The following is a 12,500-nucleotide window of genomic DNA, read 5'->3' on the forward strand; positions in this document are numbered from 1 at the left end:
GTCAGCCACCGGTAGAGCTCAAGAAAGTTCTGCAAAATTAGTTCACGACACGCCTTTGTATTCATCAGAAGCAGTTCAAGTCACAGGAGGAGGAGGAGGAGGAGGAGGAGGAGGAGGAGGAGGGCACTGATGGAACACTAAAGGAATGAGGAAGAAGAAGGGAAGATAAGGAGAGAAGATCTGAGAATGGGCAAAGGATTAGAATGAAAGGAGGTAGGGACGAGGAGATGAAAGGGGAATAACAGCAGAGAGAGAGAGAGAGAGAGAGAGAGAGAGAGAGAGAGAGAGAGAGAGAGAGAGAGAGAGAGAGAGAGAGAGAGAGAGAGAGAGAGAGAGAGAGAGAGAGAGAGAGAGAGAGAGAGAGAGATGGGATAAGGGACGGAATGTAGGGAGTAGCCAGAGCGGAAGCAGGAAAGAAAAAAGGAAGAGAAAAAAACGAATGAGAAGGATTGGAAGCAAAACATAAGAGGAGGAAGGGGAGTCCTACCCTCACATACCTACACACACCTGCCTACCTTCAATAGCACACCTGTACAAGCATCTACAGGTGTGAATAGACAGAGGAAGAGGATAAAACGATAAAGGAAAAAACGATAAAGACGGTAAAAAAATAAACACGGAAGAAAAAGGAGAAAATAGGAGATGAAATAACAAAAAATGACAAAGAGGAAGAAAATAATGGTTTTGAGAATTGCAAGGTGAGAATCTCCGTGCAGCTTGTTTTATTTCCTCCTCCTCCTCCTCCTCCTCCTCCTCCTCCTCCTCCTCCTCCTCCTCCTCCTCCTCCTCCTCCTCCTCCTCCTCCTCCTCCTCCTTCGTGTCTGGTAATAAGATGAAGGTGATTTATACAGGGCATTGTACACACACCCTTACTGACTTTGGCTGGTTTGGCACGCGATTGCCCCCCCACCCCCACCTCTCTCTCTCTCTCTCTCTCTCTCTCTCTCTCTCTCTCTCTCTCTCTCTCTCTCTCTCTCTCTCTCTCTCTCTCTTTCACGTCTTTTTTCTTCCACATCTTCATTTAAAACTCGTTATCATTGGGGACACACACACACACACACACACACACACACACACACACACACACACACACACACACACACACACACACACACACACACACACACACACACACAGAGAGAGAGAGAGAGAGAGAGAGAGAGAGAGAGAGAGAGAGAGAGAGAGAGAGAGAGAGAGAGAGAGAGAGAGAGAGAGAGAGAGAGAGAGAGAGAGAGAGAGAGAGTTAGTATTCCTTCCTTCACTCTTTCTTTTGGTACAACTTTTTCAGTTTCGTAATCCTTCTTGTTTTACTCCTTTCCTCACTTTTCTTTTCCTTGACCCTCCTCTCCTCTCTGTGTCTCTTTTCTCTTTCTTATTTCCCTTTCTTTTTTTCCTATTCCTTATTTCCTTTCCATTCATATACATTACCTAACACAATGTAGTTTTTCGTTTGTTTGCTTTACTGTGCACTTCCTCATTTCCTATTATTTAATTTCCCTCTATTTCTATGTCTCTCTTTCTCAACCTTTTATCTCCTTCCTCTTCTATTTTTCTTTTAATTTTTCTTCTCTTCTAATTAATATCATCTCTTCTTTTCAACCCTTCTTTCCTCTCTCTCTCTCTGCCTCATCTCTTGACTCTTCTATTCTTCTTCTTTTTCTGAGTAATGCCCTCTCTTATTTCAATTATTTTCCTCTCTCTCTCTCTCTCTCTCTCTCTCTCTCTCTCTCTCTCTCTCTCTCTCTCTCTCTCTCTCTCTCTCTCTCTCTCTCTCTCCATCTATCTATCCTATCTCCTATTCTTCTAACTCTTTCATTTTCAGTTATTCTTTCCTCTCTCTATCTTTCTGTCTTCCTCTGCTATTCTTCTTCTCTTTCTGACTAATCTTTTCTATTTTTCAGTTATTCTTTCCTCTCTCTCTCTCTCTCTCTCTCTCTCTCTCTCTCTCTCTCTCTCTCTCTCTCTCTCTCTCTCTCTCTCTCTCTCTTCTATTCTTCCAACTCCTTCATGTTCCGTCCCTGGTCGTAAAACCCAGCTGAGGTCCTGTTTTCTCCTCCTCCTCCTCCTCCTCCTCCTCCTCCTCCTCCTCCTCCTCCTCCTCCTCCTCCTCCTCCTAGAAGTACCAAGTTCCTCCCTGCCAAGATAGGAAAGGAAGCCAACACACACTGCCTCCCTCCCTGCCTCCTCCGTGCCTTTAACCCTCCTCTTCCTCCTTCTCGTCTTCCTCTTCTTTCTCTTCCCCTCTTCCTTTCCTCCATCACCTCTTGTATTTTTCGGTGGCTGTTTCAGTATTACAGTCTCTCTCTCTCTCTCTCTCTCTCTCTCTCTCTCTCTCTCTCTCTCTCTCTCTCTCTCTCTCTCTCTCTCTCTCTCTCTCTCTCTCTCTCTCTCACAAGCCATCGTCATTCCTTGATATCAACACGTACGAAGATAAAAGGATAAAAAAATATACTAAATACACAAAAAAAATAAACTTTACTAAAAACTCAATACATAAATAAATAAATAGATAAATAAAAGGCGTGAACAGCCAATCAGAGACACGCAGGACAGGTAAGTGAATAAAAAGGTAAATTCATGAGCAGGTGGTCAATTCAAGGTGTGCTCATTAGAGGAGGAGGGATACAAGAAAAATACAAAGAAAAACAAACAGCAACAGACCTTTTGACCCTTGCAAGAATGTTTGATAAAAAAAATTAAACAGGAAGACTGGGTGAGTAGGGTTCGTTTGGAGGAGGAGGAGGAGGAGGAGGAGGAGGAGGAGGAGGAGGAGGAGGAGGAGGAGGAGGAGGAGGAGGAGGAGGAGGAGGAGGAGCTGATAGAACACTACAGGAATGAGGAAGAAGGAAGATAAAGAAAGAAGATCTGAGAATGGGCAAGGATTAGAATGAAAGGAGGTAGGGACGAGGAGATGAAAGGGAAATAACAGCAGAGAGAAAGAGAGAGAGAGACGAAAGAATGAGAAGGAATAAGGGAAGGAATGAAGGGAGAAGTAGACAGAGCGGAAGAGGTAAAGGAAAGGAGAGAAGCGAATGAGAACGGTAGGAAATAGAAAGTGAAGAAGAGGAGGAGGAGGAGGAAGAGGAGATGACAACGACGACAACAACACGTCATCGGAAATACAAACGAACAAGGAACAAAACGAAAGAAAAGAGACAAGAAACAGGAAGAGACAAGCACGACCACAACAGAATACCAGAAGAAACACGAGAGAACAAGGAGACCGAGGGCGATGACTAGGAGGAGGCCGCGAGTGAGGAGGCAGAAGAGGTGAAGGAGTAGAAAGAAAAATGTGTCGCCTCGTGAATCGTGGCCGGTCTGCTCTGGATTACCTGGAGTGCCCCGCCACCCAGCCACTTCCCGCCTAATCTGACCAAATCTGGCCCTGGGGGAACTCATAGTGGCCTGAGGGTCCGAGGGCGGCGAGGCGGGCAAGAGGGAGGTACGAACGGGGCTCTTTCGTTATCACCACCCACCCCACGCCGCCCCCAGTGATAGAGGAGGGAATAGGAGATGAGTGGTGGGCAAGAGGCTGTTTAAGGCTTCTAAGGTGTTTTAGTGTCTCCAGGACAACATGAGGCTGAGGAAAGGGTGTTTTAGGGAGTAGAATAGTGCCAAATGATGACAAACAGAGCCAAACAGTGCCTAAGAGGAATGAAGTAGTAGGATTAGTGTCTTTTTTAGTGTTTCCAGGACCGTATGAAGTTGGAAAAAGGTATTAGAGTGTTTTAAAGTGTTAAGTAGTGCCAGATGGTGTCAAATAGACTCAAGTAGTGTCTTAATATTGGCAGAAGTGAAGTAGTAGGATTTCAGTCTTTTTAGTGTTTCCAGAAGCGTGTGAGGGTTCCAGGATCGTATGAGACTGGAAAAGGGTGTTAGAGTGTTTTAATGTGCCAAGTAGTTCCTGTTAGGAAAGGCTGTTACAAGGTGTTCTAGGGTGTTGAGTAGTGCCCAATGGTGCCACATAGAGCCAAACGGTGCCTAAAGATACCTAAGGGCAGTTAAAGGTGGTGGCAGGAGAAAAGAGGCAGGATGGAGGAATGGTGCTTTTATTATTTCAAGATCGTATAAGGGTGAGGAAAGGGTGCTGTAGGGTGTTGCGCAGTGCCAAATGGTGCCAAATAGGACTAATAGAGGTGATGAGAAAAGAAGTAAAAAAAGAAGCACAACTGTGGGTGTTTTAGTCTTTCCAGGAGGGTCAGGAAAGAATAATGCAAGGTGATGAGTGGTGCCAAATGGTGCCAAACAGTGCCTAAGGATCCCCATAGACAGAGAAAAGTGATGACACAAGAAGAGAAGAAAGAAAAATGAGAAAAGGATACGAAAAAAAGAGAAAAGAGCCCATTTTTGGTGTTGAATAGCGCCAAATTATGCCTGAAGCGTGCCAAATGGGTGCCAAAAGACAGCTGACAGTGCCATGAGAAAGAGAATGGAAGGTAGAGAGATGTCCTGTATTCCAGTGAGCCCAGAATGCATGATCACTGCCCCTCTTACACAAATAAAAAATAAATAAATAAATAAAAAAACAATACTCTTTTTATCTATAACTCCATCTCCAAACACCGTCATTATTTCTACACACTGTCCAATTACCAGAGCCTCACCTGACACCTGGAACCAAGACTCGGTGCAGCCCGTGTCAAAGGGAGCCCTGAGGTGCTTCACAGACACAGCAAAAGACTCAGTTCAAGATTAACGGCATAGAGACTTACTTCAATCCTTGCTTTATATACTTTATTTTCTCTATCTCTCTCCTCTTCCTCTTCCTCTTCCTCCGCTGACAATACGAGAAGTGAAAGAGTGAAAGCAAATGTACAAATGTCAAGGCTCTCTCTCTCTCTCTCTCTCTCTCTCTCTCTCTCTCTCTCTCTCTCTCTCTCTCTCTCTCTCTCTCTCTCTCTCTCTCTCTCACCTGCAGGCACACTTCCATCACCTTTAATTCTTGCCGTATACTCCCTCCTCCTCCTCCTCCTCCTCCTCCTCCTCCTCCTCCTCCTCCTCCTCCTTCTCCTCCTCCTCCACCACCACTGTCACTACTACCACTATCTGTTGTCTTCTTCCATGAATCACTCTCTCTCTCTCTCTCTCTCTCTCTCTCTCTCTCTCTCTCTCTCTCTCTCTCTCTCTCTCTCTCTCTCTCTGGAACAAAAGGATGAAAGAACAGAGAGGGAAGGAAAAAAAGGTGCAAAACAAGACATAATTAACCTTTCGCTACCTGCTCGTTCACTTCCGGTTCCTGCTCGATACGCTAATAAGAAGAATTACACCAAAAAAAAAAAAAAAAAAAAAAACAATAACAAAAAAAAGTGGATATTACAATTAAAAGAGCGTGTGAATATGAGGGATGGAGGGAAAGGTCTCTCTCTCTCTCTCTCTCTCTCTCTCTCTCTCTCTCTCTCTCTCTCTCTCTCTCTCTCTCTCTCTCTCTCTCTCTCCCCGCGACAAAGGTGACTGACAAACACATCACACGTCCCTCAGATTGCTGTCTCATTAGTCTTCACTGACGAGGAAGACAAGACCCCCCTCCTCCTCCTCCTCCTCCTCCTCCTCCTCCTCCTCCTCCTCCTCCTCCTCCTCCTCCCTGCCATTACATGCTTCACCAAGGCCAAATGTCAAGATAAACAATAGGGGGAGAGGGGAGGGAGAGGGAAGGGAGATGGGAGAATGACTGAATGAGGAAACATAAAGGTGAGGCTCAGGTGTGGGTGCTGATGGAGATTCCCTTACTGATCAACAATTAACAGGTAAGGACACTTTCTTTTTACCTGAGTGATGGAGAGAGGGAAGGGCAGAAGAGGAGGTGAGGAGGGAGGGGAGGGAGGGTTGATAGCAGAGGAGGAGTGTGTGAGGGGAGTGTGAGGGGAGATGGGAAGAGGAGAGAAAGAGCGGAGGAAAGTGAAGGAAGAGAGCGAGAAAAGGAAGGAGGGAGGAAAGAATTAAAGAGTGAGGAAAGAGAGGATGAAAGAAGGGGAAAGAGATATGGGAAAGAAAAGTGAGGGGAAAGAACAAGACAGGGGTTTACGGAGGGGAAGAGGGGTGGAAGGGAGGAGTGGAAGGAGTAAAGGGAAGGAGAGAAGGGAGAAAGAAAGTGAGGGGAGGAAATGAGAAAAGGATGGAGGGAATGAAGGGAAGAAAGTGAAGGGAGAGTTAGGGGAGACAGTGGGAGGAAATAGTGACGGGTGGAAAAGCTGAAGGGAAAGAGTAAGAGGAGAATAAAGAAGAGAATTAGAAAAAGGAGGGAAAGAGAAGCAGGATAGTGAGGGGAGAGGAAAGGCAAAGGAAGGAGGGAGGGGAAAAGGGGAAGAGGAAGTGTGAGTAGGAGGAAAGTGGGGTGTGAGAAAAAAAGTTAAAATAGGAGGGAGATAGATAAAGAAGAGAGAAAGGGGGAGAAAGAGGAAGAGGGAGAGAGGAGAGGAGTGAGAGGAGGAGGGATTGTAGGAAGGAAGGAAGAGAGGGGAAGGAGGTGAGGGAGAAAAGAATAATAGGGAGGAGAGAGTGAGGGGAGGATGGAACGAGGGGAAGGAAGAGAGGGGAAGACCAGAGGAAGAAGACAGGAAACAAGAAACAAAGGGAAGAAATAGAACAGGTGAGAGAGAGAGAGAGAGAGAGAGAGAGAGAGAGAGAGAGAGAGAGAGAGAGAGAGAGAGAGAGAGAGAGAGAGAGAGAGAGAGAGAGAGAGAGAGAGAGAGAGAGAGAGGAAACGATAGCGGGAGAAAGAAAAAAGAGGAAAATAAAAGGAATCTATAGAAAAGAGAAAAGAAGACAGGAAAAAAAGAGGGGAAAAAGGACAGGAAGAGAAAGGACAAAGGGAAGAGGGGAAAATTATAGGAAAACGCTTTTCAAGAGCAAACAAAAGGAGTAAAACAAAAAAAAGATAGAAATTACAAAGAAAGGGGAAGAAGGGAAGGAAAGCAATAAAGATTAGAGAGAAGGGAAGTAGGAGGGAGGAAAGGAGAAGAGATTGAGAAAGGTATGAATGAAAGACGGGAGAAAGAGAGAACGGATGAGTAAATAAGCCGGAAGGAGAGGGAGAGGAGAGAAGGAAATAAAGGATGGAGAGAAGCAGAAAATAAAACACGAAAAAGAGTAAGGAGAAGGAAGGAAGGAAGGAAACAGACAAGAGAGAGCGAAAGGAAGGAATTAGAAGAGGAAGGAAGGAAGGAAGGAAACATAATAAGGGGAGAGAGAGAGAGAGAGAGAGAGAGAGAGAGAGAGAGAGAGAGAGAGAGAGAGAGAGAGAGAGAGAGAGAGAGAGAGAGAGAGAGAGAGAGAGAGAGAGAGAGAGAGAGAGAGATCCCTTACGTAGCACTGAATCACGTCTGCAAAAACATAAAAAAAAAAAATTGAAAAGACATGAAAAAAACAGGAAAATTAATAAATCTTGAGGAAACAAGAACATTTTACACCAACAGAAGAGAGAACAGAAAAAAATGAAAATAAATGAATAAATAAGTCTTGCATCACCATCACCCAAAATAAAGAAAAAAAAACAAGAAAAAAGAAAAAAAGAAGACACGAATAAATGGGAAGAGAAACACTGGTAACTTTTGAGAGAGAGAGAGAGAGAGAGAGAGAGAGAGAGAGAGAGAGAGAGAGAGAGAGAGAGAGAGAGAGAGAGAGAGAGAGAGAGAGAGAGAGAGAGAGAGAGAGAGAGAGATTGGGGGTAAAAAAAAGATCACATCACCATCATCATCATCATCAGGTCACCTCATCATCACCCTGGGAAGAACAAATATGGCCGTTACAGAAACAAACGACCTTCTCATCCACCCCTCTCCCCTCTCCCCTCTCCCCTCTCCCAGCATCCGAGGGGAGAGGACTGCTGTACCCTCAACTATTAGGTAAGAGGGAGAGAGGGGAAGAGTGAGAGGGAGTGGTGAGATGCTGGGACACCTCCTCCTCCTCCTCCTCCTCCTGCTCCTCCTCCTCCTCTACTTCCTCTCCTTCCTCCTGACCACACACGGACAATAAGAGGCGTGGAGTCGCGGAAGGAACACGAAACCTACAGGAGGAGGAGGAGGAGGAGGAGGAGGAGGAGGAGGAGGAGGAGGAGGAGGAGGAGGAGGAGGAGGAGGAGGGGGAGGAGAAGAAGAAGAAGAAGAAGAAGAAGAAGAAGAAGAAGAAGAAGAAGAAGAAGAAGAAGAAGAAGAAGAAGAAGAAGAAGAAGAAGAAGAAGAAGAAGAAGAAGAAGAAGAAGAAGAAGAAGAAGAAGAAGAAGAAAAGAAAAGAAAAGAAAAGAAAAGAAAAGGAAAGAAAAGAAAAGAAAAGAAAAAAGAAAAGAAAAAGATGATGAACAACAACAACAACAACAACAACAACAACAACAACAACAACAACAACAGCAACAACAATAAAATCAAGAGCCTAGAGTCAACGCAAATTAAATAAAATAAATGAACGAAAGGAGAGAGGAGAAAAGAATAAAAAAAACGACAAAATTTTAAATGAATAAGAAGACAATAAAGAAAAAAAATTTAAATGTAAAAGACAAAAAAAAACAAAATAAGAGAAAGAGAGGAAACAAAAGGTAAAGGAAAAAGAGAAGAGGCGGAAGAGGGAAAGAGGGGAAGGGTGATGCGGATGAGGGGAAAAATGAGAGGAAAAATCATGACCTGATCAGACAGGGCATTGCTGAAATCAAACCCGTTCATTCTCCTAATACCCAGACGAGAGAAAACGGAGGGAAACGAGAGAAAACGGGATGTGACCTCAATGCGACGTCCTCGTGAAAATGGAAAAAAAGGAAAGAGGAAAAAAAATAACATGATACTATGAGGAGGAGGAAAATGAGGATAATAAAGAGGAATATGTAAAAATTGAGGATTGCAGATTAAAGGGGAAAAGAGGAAGAGAAAGAGAGTGAGGAAGAGAAAGAGAGTGAGGAAGAGAGAGAGAATGGATAAGAATAACGTGCAGAAAATTAATGATAGATGAAAAAGAAGGAATGACCGAAGAGGGAAAAGGAAAAATGATGAAAAACAGAACTCTAATGAAAACTGGAAGGCAGGAAAATGAAAAATGATCCAGATGAAGATGAAAAGAGAGAGAGAGAGAGAGAGAGAGAGAGAGAGAGAGAGAGAGAGAGAGAGAGAGAGAGAGAGAGAGAGAGAGAGAGAGAGAGAGAGAGAGAGAGAATGTGTTCGTTTTAAGAGTTCGAACCACATGATCTGAGACTCCTAAGCTTCGAAGAGGTTCCGTACCCAGGAGGAGGAGGAGGAGGAGGAGGAGGAGGAGGAGGAGGAGGAGGAGGAGGAGGAGGAGGAAGGAGAGGAGTAACACTAAACATACACCAAAAGAAAAAAATGAATAAATAAATAAACTGAGGAACTTATGAGAAAGAGAGATAAGGAAAAAAAGATGAAGAAAAGCAGAAAGGAAAAAAGAAAAGAAGAAAAAAAGAAAGGAAAAGTGAAGAAGGAATATACAAGAAAAGTAATATAAATAACAGCTGAGGCAAACACACACACACACACACACACACACACACACACACACACACACACACACACACACACACACACACACACACACACACGGGCGATGAGAGGGAAAAGGATCCTCCTCCTCCTCCTCCTCCTCCTCCTCCTCCTCCTCCTCCTCCTCCTTCTCCAATGTTTACGTGTGGCAGGTGAGTCGCCCTTGAGGGAAGACTGATGGTGCCACCTGAAATTTTGACGCACAGGTGAGAGCAGCGTGAGTAATTACCACCACCACCACCACCACCACCACCACCACCACCACCACCTGCTCCTCCTCCTCTTCCTTCTCTTTACCTTCTCTCAATCATCGTCTTCCCTCATAGATGACCACTTTGCTATAACCCCTCCCCCACTCTCTCTCTCTCTCTCTCTCTCTCTCTCTCTCTCTCTCTCTCTCTCTCTCTCTCTCTCTCTCTCTCTCTCCCCTAATTAGATAACACAAGCTGTCACGTGACCCAGTTTGCACCACACAGCTTATAAACATTTCCCCTACCTGCTTATTCCTCCTCCTCCTCCTCCTCTTAAGATCCTCCCCTCTTCTCCCCTTCCCCTCTTTCTTCACCTTTGCTTTTCCTTTCCACCTTCCTTCACAAAATCTTTTATATTTCGGTACACAAATGCGACAGACCGAAAACCTAAAGATGATGGAGAGAAACAAAGGAAGAAAAGGAGAATAAAGAAAGAAATGTAGATGGGAAAATTAGAATACTGGCATTTGAGGAGCTGTAATAAACAAACTGGCCAGCCATTTAAATTTCCTATGTGATGAAATGGAAAAGAGATGAATGAGTCACATTTTTTACAGTAAGAGACGATATTTCTGCTGATATTCATTCACCTCCTGCCTTCCTCCACACATCACCTTCAGGGCCTCAGTCTCTCCACTGGTATCCTTCCAACCACCTCCCTAGAATGCTCTTGTTTATTATTCACCAGGTAGATTCAAAGGCAAAACACATTCAGAAAAAAAGGTCCAATTTCACATAAGAGGTAATCCAGGTGCCTTGGAATTCCTCTCTTCTTCAAGGTCAAGTCACAGAAAGAGAAATGATACAGATTGAGGCAAATAATTCCTAGGAAGAGCTAATTCATGTTTGTTGGTGCCTTCAGTACTCCTCTCTTGAACAAGGTCAAATCGTAGGAATGGGAAAAGACAGATACTTGCAGAGAATTTCGGAGTTTAAAATGGTGGGCTCAAAAAAATATGGAAAAGATTATATTTTATTACATCACAAAAAAAGTTCTACATTCTCATACCTAAAAGCATGATCCTCCTCCTCCTCCTCCTCCTCCTCCTCCTCCTCCTCCTCCTCCTCATCATCATCATCATCATCATCATCATCATCACCATCATCATCATCATCATCATCAGCCTAGCATTAAAGGGGATGAAAGAGTGAAAGTACTGGTTGACTCTTGCATTAGGAAGGTGGACGTAACAGGGGTGACAATACAAAAAAGTGTGCAGCGCGGCGGCAGGAGGCGAGGCACGCAGTTGGTAAGTTCAAAAGATCATATTATGGTACACTTCATGATATATATGTTACAGTCAATACCTGAATCCAGACAATTTGTAAAGTGACTTATTTTTTCAGGCAATTTGTGAACTGCCTGGTTAGGTTAGGTTAGGTTAGGTTAGGTTAGGTTAGGTTAGGTTAGGTTAGGTTATAACCTAACCTAACCTAACCTAACCTAACCTAACCTAACCAGGCAGTTCACAAATTGCCTGAAAAAATTAGTCACTTTACAAATTGTCTGGATTCAGGTATTGACTGTAACATATATATATATATATAAAAAAAAGCAAAAGAAAGAAAGAAAGCGGAATAATAACAACTTTTTCATTCATAGTTCCAATTCATAACAATAATAACCCTTTTCCTTGGTTTACTTACGGAAGTTTTGTACAGTTAGATTAAATGGAGAGTCATGCAGTTAATAATTTCAAAACAACATGTACTTTATGATGGAAAAAAAAGAGCAACAATAAAAACTTTCTCCTTCGTAGTTCCCATTCATAATAACAATCCTTCTCTTTGGTTTAATTGGGCATCATTAATCCCTCCTTAAATGGCCCTTAATCACGGCTTCGCTAATCACTTCCTCCTCGCATTAATTCCTTTTCTAATTTCCAATCCAATCCACTGGAGGTTTTCTTTTTTCTCTATTTTCTCCCATTTTTTTCTCCTTCTAATGAATTTCTCAGTACGAGTAAACAGTGTGTGTGTGTGTGTGTGTGTGTGTGTGTGTGTGTGTGTGTGTGTGTGTGTGTGTGTGTGTGTGTGTGTGTGTGTGTGTGTGTGTGTCAAAGATCCTCTCTCCTATACACTTTCCATTGACGACAAACAAGTTATTGAAATGGACACTCTCTTTTACATTCACACACACACACACACACACACACACACACACACACACACACACACACATACACACAAACCCCAACACCCAAACACCTAACCAAAACAAACACACTCTTACCACACAAACAAACAAACAAGGCAAGGAAAACAAACAACGACACAAACAAACACACAAACAAACAAACAAACACGAAAAGTAAACAAGCCGTGGACACAAACATCCTTTCTTACCAAACAAACAAACAGAGACGTGCTTCAGTTAACCTCCCTTTGCACTCCCCTTCACTCTCCCTTCACTCTCCCTTCATCACCTTGTCACCCTACGTTTACATTGATCACTGGGTTTCCTACGGTGAACAAATTAAAGCCTATTGAGTCAACCTGGGTCGTCATGGGGCTTAGGGAGAGATAGGGAGATGGAGGGTGAGTCAGGGAGAGGGTGAGGAAGGCAGAGTGTAAATGAGGGATGGAGAGGGAGGGAGAAAAGTAGAGCAGGTCGTGAAAAAGGGAGGAAAAGTGAGGGAAGGGAATATGAATGACGGAGGAAGGGGAGGAGAGAAGGAAGAAGAGGATGGAAGAAAGGATATGCAATTTGGAGGAGAGGGAAAAAGAGCAAAAAACAAGGCAAGAGACAGAAAGGGAGAGGAAAATAAAAAAA

Source organism: Scylla paramamosain, chromosome 36 (assembly GCF_035594125.1).
Source record: "Scylla paramamosain isolate STU-SP2022 chromosome 36, ASM3559412v1, whole genome shotgun sequence".
Lineage (NCBI taxonomy): Eukaryota > Metazoa > Arthropoda > Malacostraca > Decapoda > Portunidae > Scylla > Scylla paramamosain.